Source organism: Danio rerio, chromosome 18 (assembly GCF_052040795.2).
Source record: "Danio rerio strain M-AB ecotype USA chromosome 18, GRCz13ab, whole genome shotgun sequence".
Lineage (NCBI taxonomy): Eukaryota > Metazoa > Chordata > Actinopteri > Cypriniformes > Danionidae > Danio > Danio rerio.
The window spans coordinates 15951302-15964185 of record NC_141038.1 but is presented as its reverse complement, the minus strand read 5'-3'; positions in this window follow the sequence as shown (position 1 = coordinate 15964185).

Below are 12884 nucleotides of genomic sequence, written 5' to 3'. Positions count from 1 at the left end.
GGATGCCCTTTCAGCTGCAACCCATCTCTGGGAAACATCCACACACACTCATTCACTACGGACAATTTAGCTTACCCAATTCACCTGTACCGCATGTCTTTGGACTGTGGGGGAAACTGGAGCACCTGGATGAAACCCACGCAAACGCAGGGAGAACATGCAAACTCCACACAGAAATGCCTACTGACCCAGCCGAGGCTCGAACCAGCGACCTTCTTGATGTGAGGCGACAGCACCACCTGCTGCTCCACTGCATCGCCTGTTTTTTTCTTTTAAAGTCTTTAAATTTGATATTAAACCTTGAAGGGCAAATGCTTAAATTAATTCATGGGGCATTCATGGGGTATAATTCAATCAATATAATTCAATGGTTCATATAAAGCATAAAATTCAATAAATATTTTCATAAATATTTATTATTTATATATTATATATATTATTTATGCTACAAAAATAATAACAAAAATGAAAAAAGGATATGCCACCAAAAAAGACTACCACACAGGCGGAGGAGGATGACGATATTAAGCAATCGCTGGCTTAAACCAGCGACTTTCTTGCTGTGAGGCGACAGCACTACCTACTGCGCCACCGCGTCGGTGCTACCAAATTATGTTCATGTGAAATCTTTTTGTGCATCGAAGTACACATTTGATGACTGTTTAATAAAAAAGTATATAAATAACAAAGTTAGACTATTTAAAAGTCTGGACTTTTTAAAGAAATTAAGGGTTTTAAGCTAAGATATGGCCTCTAAAGTATCAAAATTGTCTTTAAATCTTTCCAATCCCCGTCCAATAATGTTTTAAATCCTAATTCACAATATGTGTGTCAAATATTTAGTTGTTATCAAGTTGCAACCTGTAATGTTGGACTTAAACTACTGGCAACCTATTTACAATTTCCTTCATTTCTTTTTTCATAAACATTATTTCACCCGTAGAAACGAGAAACAGTCCAGTAGCCTAAATCTCATCTGAGTTTTATTGATTATTGTGGGTCATTTAATCTTCCTCTGATGTACTGCTTACAGCAAAAAAAAAAAAAAAATTGTTTCGAAAAACAAATTAAAAGGAAGGAAAATTAAATAAGCTCGAGGGGCAATAAAAACGAGTTTCGTTAATGTTCTCTCTCCTTCCTTTATGCATGTAAAGTGGGAAAGTGTTTCCTAAAAGGAAGGCTGAACTGTCAAACGAGCATAAAGCTGCCAACTTCAAATTCATTCAGCTGTAATTTTTATGGCTACCGGAGAGGCACTTAAACACAATTCATTATGAAATACTATAGATGCAGAGTACTATTACAGAAATGCCATAAAAATACTGTGTGGCTAAGGAAAACTCAAACTTCAAAAGAAAAATGCATACATGCTAATATACAATATATGAAATGACAAACATTTAAAAGATCCTGCATGCCTCAGTGTGTCTGGTGTGGCAGTAAATTGGAAAAAATAAAAAAAGCCAGTTATTATGACTTTTGCTTTTTGTTCTGCTTATTTAAAATGACCTGAAATAACACAACAGGTATTTTAGGACTACTTACTTGTTTTGAGTTCAATTTAAGTAACTTAATTTACTTCAATCTACAAAATCTGTAAAAACTAATAAGTTAACTTAATTCCTTTGGGTTGTACCAACACAAATCGATTGTGTAGAGCCCAATAACGTTTTGACAGTGAATATATGGAGCGTTTAAAGAAAATTTGATCATTTATTATTCATAAAAGCAACATTTATAAATTAATATAACTTTACATGAATATTAATTCAGAAAGGACTTAGCATGTACTCTGACATAATAATACGTCATACGTTTCTTTCTTGAAATGAAAATTAATTCTAGTTCCAAAATGTACCATTCAAGGATTTAGGGTTGTTTTTGAAAAAAAGAAAAGTATTTTACTCTCAACAACTTTAGGAAACTCTACAATTTTAGGAAAGTTTGTTTTAGAAATATAAAGAGGGTTATTGTGTCTCTTAATCTCACAGTTCTGTTTTTATAAAACAATAGTTTTTTTTTTTAAACTGATGTTCAAAAGCTTTCCAGGGCCACAAAAATATCAGTGCAAATTAACATCACAAAGTACAAACATTTTTTTTTTTTTGTTCCTATTTTTAAAGAAAAGCAAAGCCAATAACTACTGAATAATACATTTGACACTTTTGATTCAAAATTGTGGAATTGTGAAAAAAATGCTTGTGGAATTGGAAGTCTGCAGTTGCCATTTTTATTCTAAAAAGTGTCCACACCTTTTTATATTAATCATTTAAATTGATATTATTTGTTTTATATATTTAGGAATATTCGTTCATTCATTTTCCTCTGGCTTAGTCCCTTTATTCATCAGGGGTCGCCACAACAGTATGTACCATCTGCTATTCCAGTGGATGCCATTTTAGCTGCAACTCAGTACTAGGAAACTACATACACTCTCCCACACACATACACTATGGCCAATTTAGTTCATTCAATTCACCTATAGCACATGTCTTTGAAAAATGCCAACTGACAGCTGGGACTCGAACCAGCGACCTTCTTGCTGTGAGACTAAAGACTAACTGTAGAGCTGTAGTTGCAAGTGCTCTAGTTTGCGATGCAGTTTGCGAATGTTTGTTGGATCGATGGATTTGGGAAAACGGCAAATCAACAAACTATGTTTGTAATGACAGAGCTTGCAACACAATCTTACAGCAATTCCTACTTTTTTTGATTTAGTGGCTAATTTGTATGAATTCGTATGATCTAATTCGTACAATTTATTACGAATTGCTCATCCCCCAATGACGGTTGGGTTTAGGGGTGGGGTTAGGTGCCACGCCTCCTTATTAAAATTGTACATTTTCGTACGACTGAACTTGTACGAATTCGTACGAATTAGCCACTAAACTGGCAAAACGTAAAATACTAACGTTTTCTTGTGAGATCAGGCTGGAACTTGCGACCTTAGTTGGCTAACGATGGTTTTGGGAAATGCACCCCAGACTGGTTCTAGCAAATAGAAAGACAATAAAGAATCACTGTTTACAACGAGATCTGCAGAACACCATCTCTGAACACACAACACTTCAGGCCCTCAGATTGAAGGAGTGACACCACACTGGTGTCACTCCTGTCAGCAAATAACAGGAATCTGAGGCCACTATTTACACAGGCTCACCAAAACTAGACATTAAAAGGAGCGTCTCTTCTGATGAGTCTTCTGTTGTGATATTTAGTAGAGTTAAAATTTGGACAACATGAAAGCATGGATGCCTTTTTTACTGTATCAGCAATTCTGGCTTTTGAGGGTGGTGTAATAGTGTGGTGGATGTTTTGTTGGCACACATTAGGCCCATTGGTACCAAGCCTACATGAGTATTGTTGCTGAATAAGTTCATTCTTTCATGCCCATATTGTTAAGGCTCCTTCCAGCTGGATAAAGCACCATGTCGCTCATCTCAAACTGACTTATTGAACACGACAATGAGTTGATTATACCCAAATGGCCTGCACTATCAGAACTAATCCAATAGCGCTGCCTTAGGATGTGCTGGGATGGCAGATTTGCATAATGGATTTACAGCTGTACATAATGGATATACTGCCAAATCGGCAACAACTGTGTGATGCGATCATGTCAATGAGAACCAAAATCAATGAGGACCTCGTTAAATCCTTGCCATGAAGAATGAATGCAGCTTCGAAAGCAATATATGTTCCAACCACACTTTAAAAAAGATTTTTTGCTGCTTGTATAAACTACTTATTTAAAATGAGCTGAATTAACACTATTCTAGAGTCTTTCCAGAGTATGTTCAATGTACTTAAATTTCTAAGAACAATTGACTTTACCTAACCGATTCGTGTAAAGGAATTGTGTGGGATCCAGCATTTTTTACAGAGCAGGTACTAACAATATGGTGTTGGTGAGTGTTTAGTGGAATAACATGTTGTGACGTTGAACTGTATGTTCTAACTTTGTCATTGCTAGAAGGGCATCCTTACCTGGCAGTCCTTCCACTCCAGTGGCTTTCACCCAAAAAGCACAGGTGTCTCTGCACTTACCCAGATGGCTTTGCTGTTGATTACAAAACCTGGGAATCACAAAAGCATGAGAAGCACAGCATCTCTTTGGAACATAAAGATCATCTAAATCTCAATTCCGCCCCAAATTGTCCTGTTAGATTACTATTCTCAGAAGCTACAAGCACTATTCTTCCAGAATGAAGACAGAATGTATATCATTTTGACTTGGACACAAAGATGCTGGGCAATTTTAGTTATACATCAGTGTAATGCAAATGTAAATGAGGTGTTCTTACAAGTAATAGCATGCATTTCATTTAACTTTTGAATCACTGTCCCAGTAGAGAGGTGCACACTTTACAAATTGAGCATGAAACACATATTAACTAGTCTATTCTAATATAAGGTACATTTACACAATCCCATTTTTACCTTAAAATTTTTAAATGTTTATGCATTTTGGCTGTTCATTTACAAAATAGCATCATTTTGAAAACTTCTGAAAAATGCTAAACAACAATGCTGCCCTATAGGACTGTATGTGCACAGGTGTGCAGAGGTTCTTTACAAGGTAACATTGCCATCTACTGGCCAGGCATGCATAATACAAATCCAGGCTGATTATTGATACGTACCCCTGCATACATTTGTGAACAGCTTGAAATATGTCCCAGGAGATACTTCTTTTGCAGTTTTTGTTTTTGTGAATCCACCAGAGGGCACTGTGTACGCTTTTTCAGATCCCAAATGTCTCTTGTGAGTGCCTTTCGCACCTGTTTTTCTCATGTAAATCCACCAGAGGCCGCTGTTGACTGACTGACAGACTGAAAGACCTATCCCCTTACCCACTCTTACCTAAACCAAACTGATAGTGTTTTCAAAATCACAGACTGACCCGCCACCGTCTTCCCTAAACCCAACCGACAGTGTTTTCAAAGCAGTACAGAAAAAGAAAAGCCCTCGTGGCAGCCTGATTTTTTCCACGTTTTCAGATCTTACCACCTTCTCACCCTGTTATTTACTTTATTTATTTTTGCCTTTCGTTTATGTTTTACCTGCTTTCTAGAACCGTTCTTCGCTGGACTCACACCCCGTCGCTGCTGTCAACTCCTCTTCATGTCTCAAGTCCGCTGACATACATGGTGAGCCACCGCGCAAACTGGTAAATGGTAACGGAGGTAAGTAATCAGCTGATAGAGAAAAAAGAAACAGAAGGCGTCAGCGGCGTCATGCGGAATGCAGCGATACGTAGCTCTGGCAACATAATTTGTGCTCTCCAGAAATGTATACGAGGCATTAAGTACATTGTTATAATGTAAACATACCATTGAAATTGATTTAAAATAGTGGGAAACTGGCTTAGATAGTCATGGTATTTTACGTTTTCCCCATTCACATCATATTTGCAACTTATAAATCATTCCCACATGGTTACATAGAGAGTGTTAGGTTTATTACAGAAATGAGTTGAGAATGAATCATAAATTAGCGCTTTGGGTGTATGGCCATACACAATAAATGCGCTATATGAATACACATTACACTACATAAATTAATTACTTAATTTAAGCTAAATGTAAAAAGAGAATTTAGAAGATAATTTCAACTAAATTAATTTAATACTGTAAAAGGGTCTGTCATTTGTCACTGATATAATGTGGCAATTTCATTGCACTTGTAAAGGTGAGGATTTTTAAACATAACAAAGGTTTAATTTACAGAAAGAACACATACAAAAATTACATTTTACATAATAAATTACATTAATACATTACATAATACATTTACATAAATATATACATAAAACATACAGGTAAACATACATTTTACTATGATATTCTTTATATTACAACTGAAATAAAATGAATTAGAAAAATGGTGAATAAAAACTAAATACATAAATGTTTGTTGCCAATTTAGATCATACTTTTAACTTAAAAGTTACAGTAACAGTTTAAATATCAATTCTCTGTAAACTACCAGCTTATTACCTGCCTATTATTAAGAATTTGGCCGTTTAAGAATTTTGCATAGTTTAAAAAGTATGGTCTTATTCTATATCCCTGATCCTACAACAACTCAACAACTCAACCACCACCTAACTAACTACTAATAAGCATCAACTTACTAGTTTATTGAGCTAAACTTAGTTGATGGTTTGTTAATAGTGAGAATTGTATTTTTTAAATGAAGTGTGACCAGGATACTTTTCGTATGATTACACAAGTGTCAGGATTAAAATTAAATGTATTATTTTAAATTTAATATAAATGGAGACATTTTCCAGCATGTTGCAAATTTACACCTTAAACTTAAAAGAGAGGCTAAAAATGATGAAACTGAAGATCCAGTTCCGTTCAGTTCAAACTGATTCCACTCTGTTGTTTTCATCTGTGTAAAGTGTGACACCACAAGTGACCCCTGTTATCGTCATGGTTATGTTTTGGTGTCTCTGGTGATCATCTCTGCTCCTCGAGAGGATTTGGCATCACAGCACCAAAAACATCTCTCCCTGTTATCTGAACAATGCTTAGCGTCACACACTGATAGGGAAAAACTGACCTAAAGACTGTAAGAGTCTCTGTGTTAATGTGACATAAACAGTATAGAAAGGAAGAAAGCTTACCTGCGGCCTTCAGGTGTGTATTCTCTGGTCTGCTGGGATAATGTCAAAACTACACAGGTTTCTTTAAACGGAAGGATGAGGAAAGGGTGGATCTTATGTAAATGAGGCAGAAGACAACAGCACAAATAGGGATAAAGGCACAGGGAAGAATCTTTCTAAGGGTCGCTTATTAAAATGATTTTGTGTAACAATAAAACATTGATATAACAGAATCCATATGAACATTTAAACATGAAGACAACTAAAGCTGTGTGCCTATTGTATGGTGGTGTTTATATAGTTATTAACAGAATTATCATCATAATAATAGCTTTTATTGGGAATGGGCCTTAACTGCATGACTGACTTAGTCGGGGATATTTTCATACTGTACAAACAGCAATTAGAGGGTTTATAAACATGCAATTGTTTCCTTTACTACACGATGAGTGTAAGACAGAGTGCTCAGCATATATTGTGAGAACACCCCTCACAAAGCTATCTTTTAAACTCACATTTTTAATAGGAAGCTATACAATATTATATTTGTGCATATACTGTATATTAAATTAGTCAGTACTAAAGCCAAATCTGGAGCTTGTTTTGTTTTCATTATATATATTCAATACAGTTAAAGTCAAAATTATTATCCCTCCTGAATTATTATCCCCCAACCTCTGTTTAAAAGAAATAAGATTTTTTTTTACACATTTCAACACATTTCTAAACATAACAGTTTTAATAAATAATTTATGACAACTGTTTTAATTTATCTTTGCCATGATCCCAGAACATAATATTTTACTAGACATTTTTAAAGATTTTTAGGTGCAATTTAAAGGCTTAACTAGGTTAGCTAGGTGAATTAGGGTAATTAGACATTGTATTATGATGGTTTGTTCTGTTGACAATAAAAAAATTGCTTAAGAACAAAAATTTCACAGGGGGGCTAATAATTCTGACTTTAACAAAGTAAAACATATGTGTTTCACTGACTAAACAAAGAAAAATTATACAGAGTATCTACTGTATGTGTGTGTGTGCATATGAAATGTGTATACACTGGGAAAATTAGTTAGCGGACTAGTAATTGTAACAAACAATAATGAATATTTTCAATAAATAAATCTATGTTTATGTATATATATATATATATATATATATATATATATATATATATATATATATATATATATATATATATATATATATATATATATATATATATATATATATATAATTTTTATTTTTATTTATTTATTTTTTACAATCAAACGCTTTATGTATTATCTTGCTTAATATTAACAAGAGTTATAGATTAGTGACTTTCTGTGAAACTTTTAAGTAGAATTAACTTAAAATTTGTAAAATGTGGATGTGGTGCCCATGATCACCGGAGGTCACATATCTCCACATTTTCAAAAAAAAAAAAAAGAAAAAAAAAAGAAAACACATTTTAAAATACACACCATCTTTAGAAATAATCCACAGATTTGAGTTTAAAACAACTACATTCTCCCATGAAATTAAAACCTAATTCTAAATTTGTGTTTTTTTAAGGATTTAACAAAATTACTATTGGTAGAAAAATAATAAAACTATGTTAGCATTACTTAAAAACACAAGTTTCACTGAATAATAGTAATAACACTGTGTGGATTATTAGAATAAATAAACAAACTAAAATAAAATGAGTTTAAAATACTCAAAAGGCTGATGCAAATAATTGCCTCAATTTTTTTTATTAAAACATAAACAGTATTTTTTACAGTGTACTCAGTGTAATATTTTAATTTTAAATCTATACAGGCGGTGTCACAGTAGCGCAGTAGGTAGCACGATCGCCTCACAGCAAGAAGGTTGCTGGTTTGAGCCCTGGCTGGGTCAGTTGGCGTTTCTGTGTGGAGTTTGCATGTTCTCACCGTGTTCCTGTGGGTTATAGACATGTGCTATAGGTGAATTAAGTAAGCGAAATTGTCCGCAGTGTATGTGTGTGAATGCAAGAGTGCATGGGTATTTCCCAGTGTTCGGTTGTGGAAGGGTAAAACATATGCTGAATAAGTTGGCGGTTCATTCCGCTGTGGCGACCCCTGATTAATAAAGGGACTAAGCCAAAAAGCAAATGAATGGCTGAATGAATCTATACAGGGTTTAATCTAGAGGTTATTTTAAGGTTGTTTTTTTCAGTACAGTCCCTGATGTTTTGCAGGCAGCTTCATGGATCTTAAACTCAAACCCTTGATTCATCACTCTGGAGTTCAACCTCACCATCTGCCCAGCGTCACGGATGGCACTCAAAGCCCAAAGCTTTCTAATTTACACCAGCACAGAGAGATTTAGACAACAAAAAAATGTACTATACGTCCAATCAAAATGTCAGAGTGTGGACGTGTGCACACACGCATGAATATATGCATGCACCGGGAGACTAACGCAGGATGATGGTTTTTCTGTGCATTTCCACCCGAGTAAAATGAAGGGCCCATCAGGGGCTTATTCACAGTCTGTGCTGATAGTTTGGATGATTAAGACTCAATCCAGCCCTGCCACAGCTGAGAGGACACAAAGACTTTTCTGACGCTCTTTCCCCATCTCAGGACTGATCACGAATTACACTGTATATCTAATAAAGACATTGGAATGAAGAAAGGAGGGAGAGCAATTTCAGCCCAATTGGACTGCTTTCTTTACTTCGACTATCCTTTTGCTTGAAGATAAATGTGGCAGCGATATCGATGGTTTGATTGATTCTGCGGCACACAGAGATCCCCGTGGACAAATTTTTTGTGTGAATGTTTTTGTAACATTCGATTTCTTAATTTTAGGCAAGCGAACATCTGGCAGCGATCCAGAGTGAGACTGATGATAAAGCGATGATATCTCAGCTGGAGCCGCGCAGGAGAGACCAGAGAAAGGAAATGAAAGCCGGTTCTACAAGTCTGATATCAGACTAGTGACTGAAATTGAATGGAACGACAAGATAACACTGCAAAAACAAATTTTCTTTTCTGTAATGCATTTTAGTTTGTCTGAGTGTTGTACAAACAGTTTATAGATGTTTTTTTAAGATAGTAATGCATACAAATTGTAGAAGGGAATAAAAACTTTTAGAAACACCTAAATTACTGAAACAATTCAGATTTACTGAACTTGCGAAGCACATGACATTTTTATTCATTTATAAATGTTATTGTTGTTACAATTAACATTTTTACCATTAAATAACAAGATTAATAAACCCTTAGGCAAATGTATTGCACAATGCACAAAATAGGATCATTCTGAAAACGTAGCCCTATATACATTTCTGGAGATTGCGAATTATGTAGCCAGAGCTATGTATGGCTGTATTTCATCTTAAAAACAAACACTACGGGGCGCTATGATGCTGTTCCTTTTCGCACTTTCCAGCTGATTGCTTACCTCCATATAGACCGATTTCCCGATGTTACCAGTTTGTCCAGTAGCTCAATATGTACCTCGGCAGAGTTGACCGTGACAAATGGGTTTGAGTGTGGCAAAGAATGATTCCAGAAAGCGGGAAAGACAAAAACCAAAGCTAAAAAATAAAAAAAAAAACAGGTAAATAACAGGGTAGGAATGTGGTAAAATCTGAAAACGTAAAAATTAGGAGAGAGCTTTTCTCTTTCTGGATTACTTTTAAAAAACTGTCAGTTGGGTTTAGGGAAGGGGGTGGGTGGGTCAGTTTGTGCTTTTTAAAACCCTATTGGTTGGGCTTAGGGAAGTGGGCGGGCGGGTCAATCTGTGCTTTTTAAAATACTATTGGTTGGGTTTAGAAAAGGGGAAGGTTGGGTCAGTAGATCGGTAAGTCAGTCAGTCTACAGCGGCCTCTGGTGAATTCAGGAAAGAACAGCTAATGGCACTCGATTTGAGATCTGAAAAAGCGTACACAGCGGCCTCTTGTGGATTTGCGAAAACAAAAAATACAAAAAAATAATTTGCTCCTGAGACGTATTTTGCTCTCTTCAGAACGTTACAGGGGTATGTAATCAGAATGAGCCTGGGTTGGCCATGTAAGTTATTGTTAGTAAATAACAATGCTGTCCTCTCTAACATAACTTTCAACAGCAAACTAGTTTTCCGATGTGGTCTGCCATCCAGGTACTGACCAGGCTCAACCCTGCTTCGCTTCAGTGAGTAACCAGTCTTGGGCTGCAGGGTGATATGGCTGTGGCCACTTATTTATGGTAAATACTACACCAGAAGTAGAAGGTCATCATTCTATGAATTCGGACATACTACTCGGTTTACATACTGTTTTTAGCATACTATATAGTATGGAAGTATGCGTTTTCTGACTCCGCCAAAGTCCCTTAAAGGCAAGTCACTGGGCGGCCATCCTTGAAACGCCTCTAGGGCAGAACGCTGGCCGTTCTGTTTGAATAGGAGATCATTAAATTCCAATAAAACTCACACCCTTAAAACTACGGACAATTTAGTTTATCCAATTCACCTATAGCACATGTCTTTGGACTGTCGGGGAAACCGGAACACCCGGAGGAAACCAACGGAAACACGGGGAGAACATGGAAACTCCACAAAGAAATGTCAACTGACCCAGCCGAGGCTCAAACCAGAGACCTTCTTGTTGTGAGGTGACAGGGCTACCCACTGTGCAACCCCTAAAATGTATTATTAATTAATAACATTTTTGAATATGTTGAATGTCACAGAATTCTTTTTGTCCAAGTGTAGTTTTTGTCTTTCATTCCACCACTCCTGTTAAAAATAAAAAGGTATAGTTAGAAAGTCTGTGTGAAGTATAAAAAGCCAGACCTTGAGCAAGGTGTTAATAAATCATAGAGGGAACCATTTCTCTGTGGACGTTTTATGGATTCACCGACATCCTTTGTGAGGTCTGATGAAGTTCATTAATACATTACAGTAGTCACAGTCGCATAACCGATTCGGGGACGTTTCTACATTCCCTGACATGACATCATTCTGGTCACCATGGCCACTAGAATAGCTCATCTCTGTCCGGAGGCTATTAAGAGCGGGCTTTGATCGATTGGTTCTAGGATGTTAGAAGTTGGAACTAATTACCAACGGTGATGAGATGATTAACATGGCTCTTTAATCTGCCCTTAAAGGCAGTAATCATCAGTGTCCATCAGTGTCTTCTTATCTCCAGATACCCGCTTCATTTCGGCCCTCCACCTGTCTTTCTGAACTCTCTCATTCATGTTTGATTCTAGCGTCATCCACCTCTGTAAAACAGCAATACTGGCTTGTAATAAAAACAGGATTTCAGCACACTTTCACAGATACCAGAGCTGCAATTAAGAGCATAGTTTACAGGCATGACTCTTAAAGGATTAGTTCACCCCAAAATTAAAATTCTGTTATTAATTACTTGAATTAAGAGAGTTTAGATGAAATCTGAGAGCTCCCTCATCCTCCATAGACAGCAAGGATCGTGAAACCTTTAATTCCAAAAATAAACAACAAATATTGTAAACACTTTCTACTGTTTTTGTTTGACATTTTTTCTTTCCTCGACAGGTCATTAAGTTGAGCATTTACCATGGGCAATATGACATGTTGCACACGGGGCTTCAGTGTCAACACTTAAAAGAGACAAACAGTCTGAAAGTTGGGGCTGATGCATTCATCATAGCAGCGTCGGTCAGCCAATGAAATTAGTCCACAATATTCTACTGTCTGACCTGAGGAATTTGCATAAAGTGATCTGATTGGCTGATACTTTCATTGGCGCTTGAAAAGATCCTAACTTCTGCAGTAAAAACGCCACTAAAGCGGCGCAGACGGATCCACAATTCAGTTCAGCAAGGCTTGACATCACCCATTCAAAGTGAATGCGATGCGTTAAGGCTGACGTCCTGTGTGAATCGGTCCATTCCCTTCAAAGCACATCATTTCACCCGATGGCCATCTTTGAAATGCCTCTTGAGCAGTATGCACTAGGATTCTGTCTGAATGGGGAAACAATAAATTCTCCAAAACTGTTGGCAAAGCTTACAATAACATTACATAAATTGGAAGCACCAATAAAGTTAAACAACAACCGCCTCATAAGTTTCATTTCAAAACGTCTCAATCAAACAAAACCGGTATTTTTTCAGGTCTCCCAAGCTAATGTGCATAGGCACTCGAAATTAACGAGATCACGACACCAACCGCATTTATGGCAGTGTTACACATTATCATCCTCTGAATAATGATCGTCTGATCATGCTGGTCTTCTGAAGTAACCCACAACTTGGTCTAGATGGTGAATCTCCTCCAG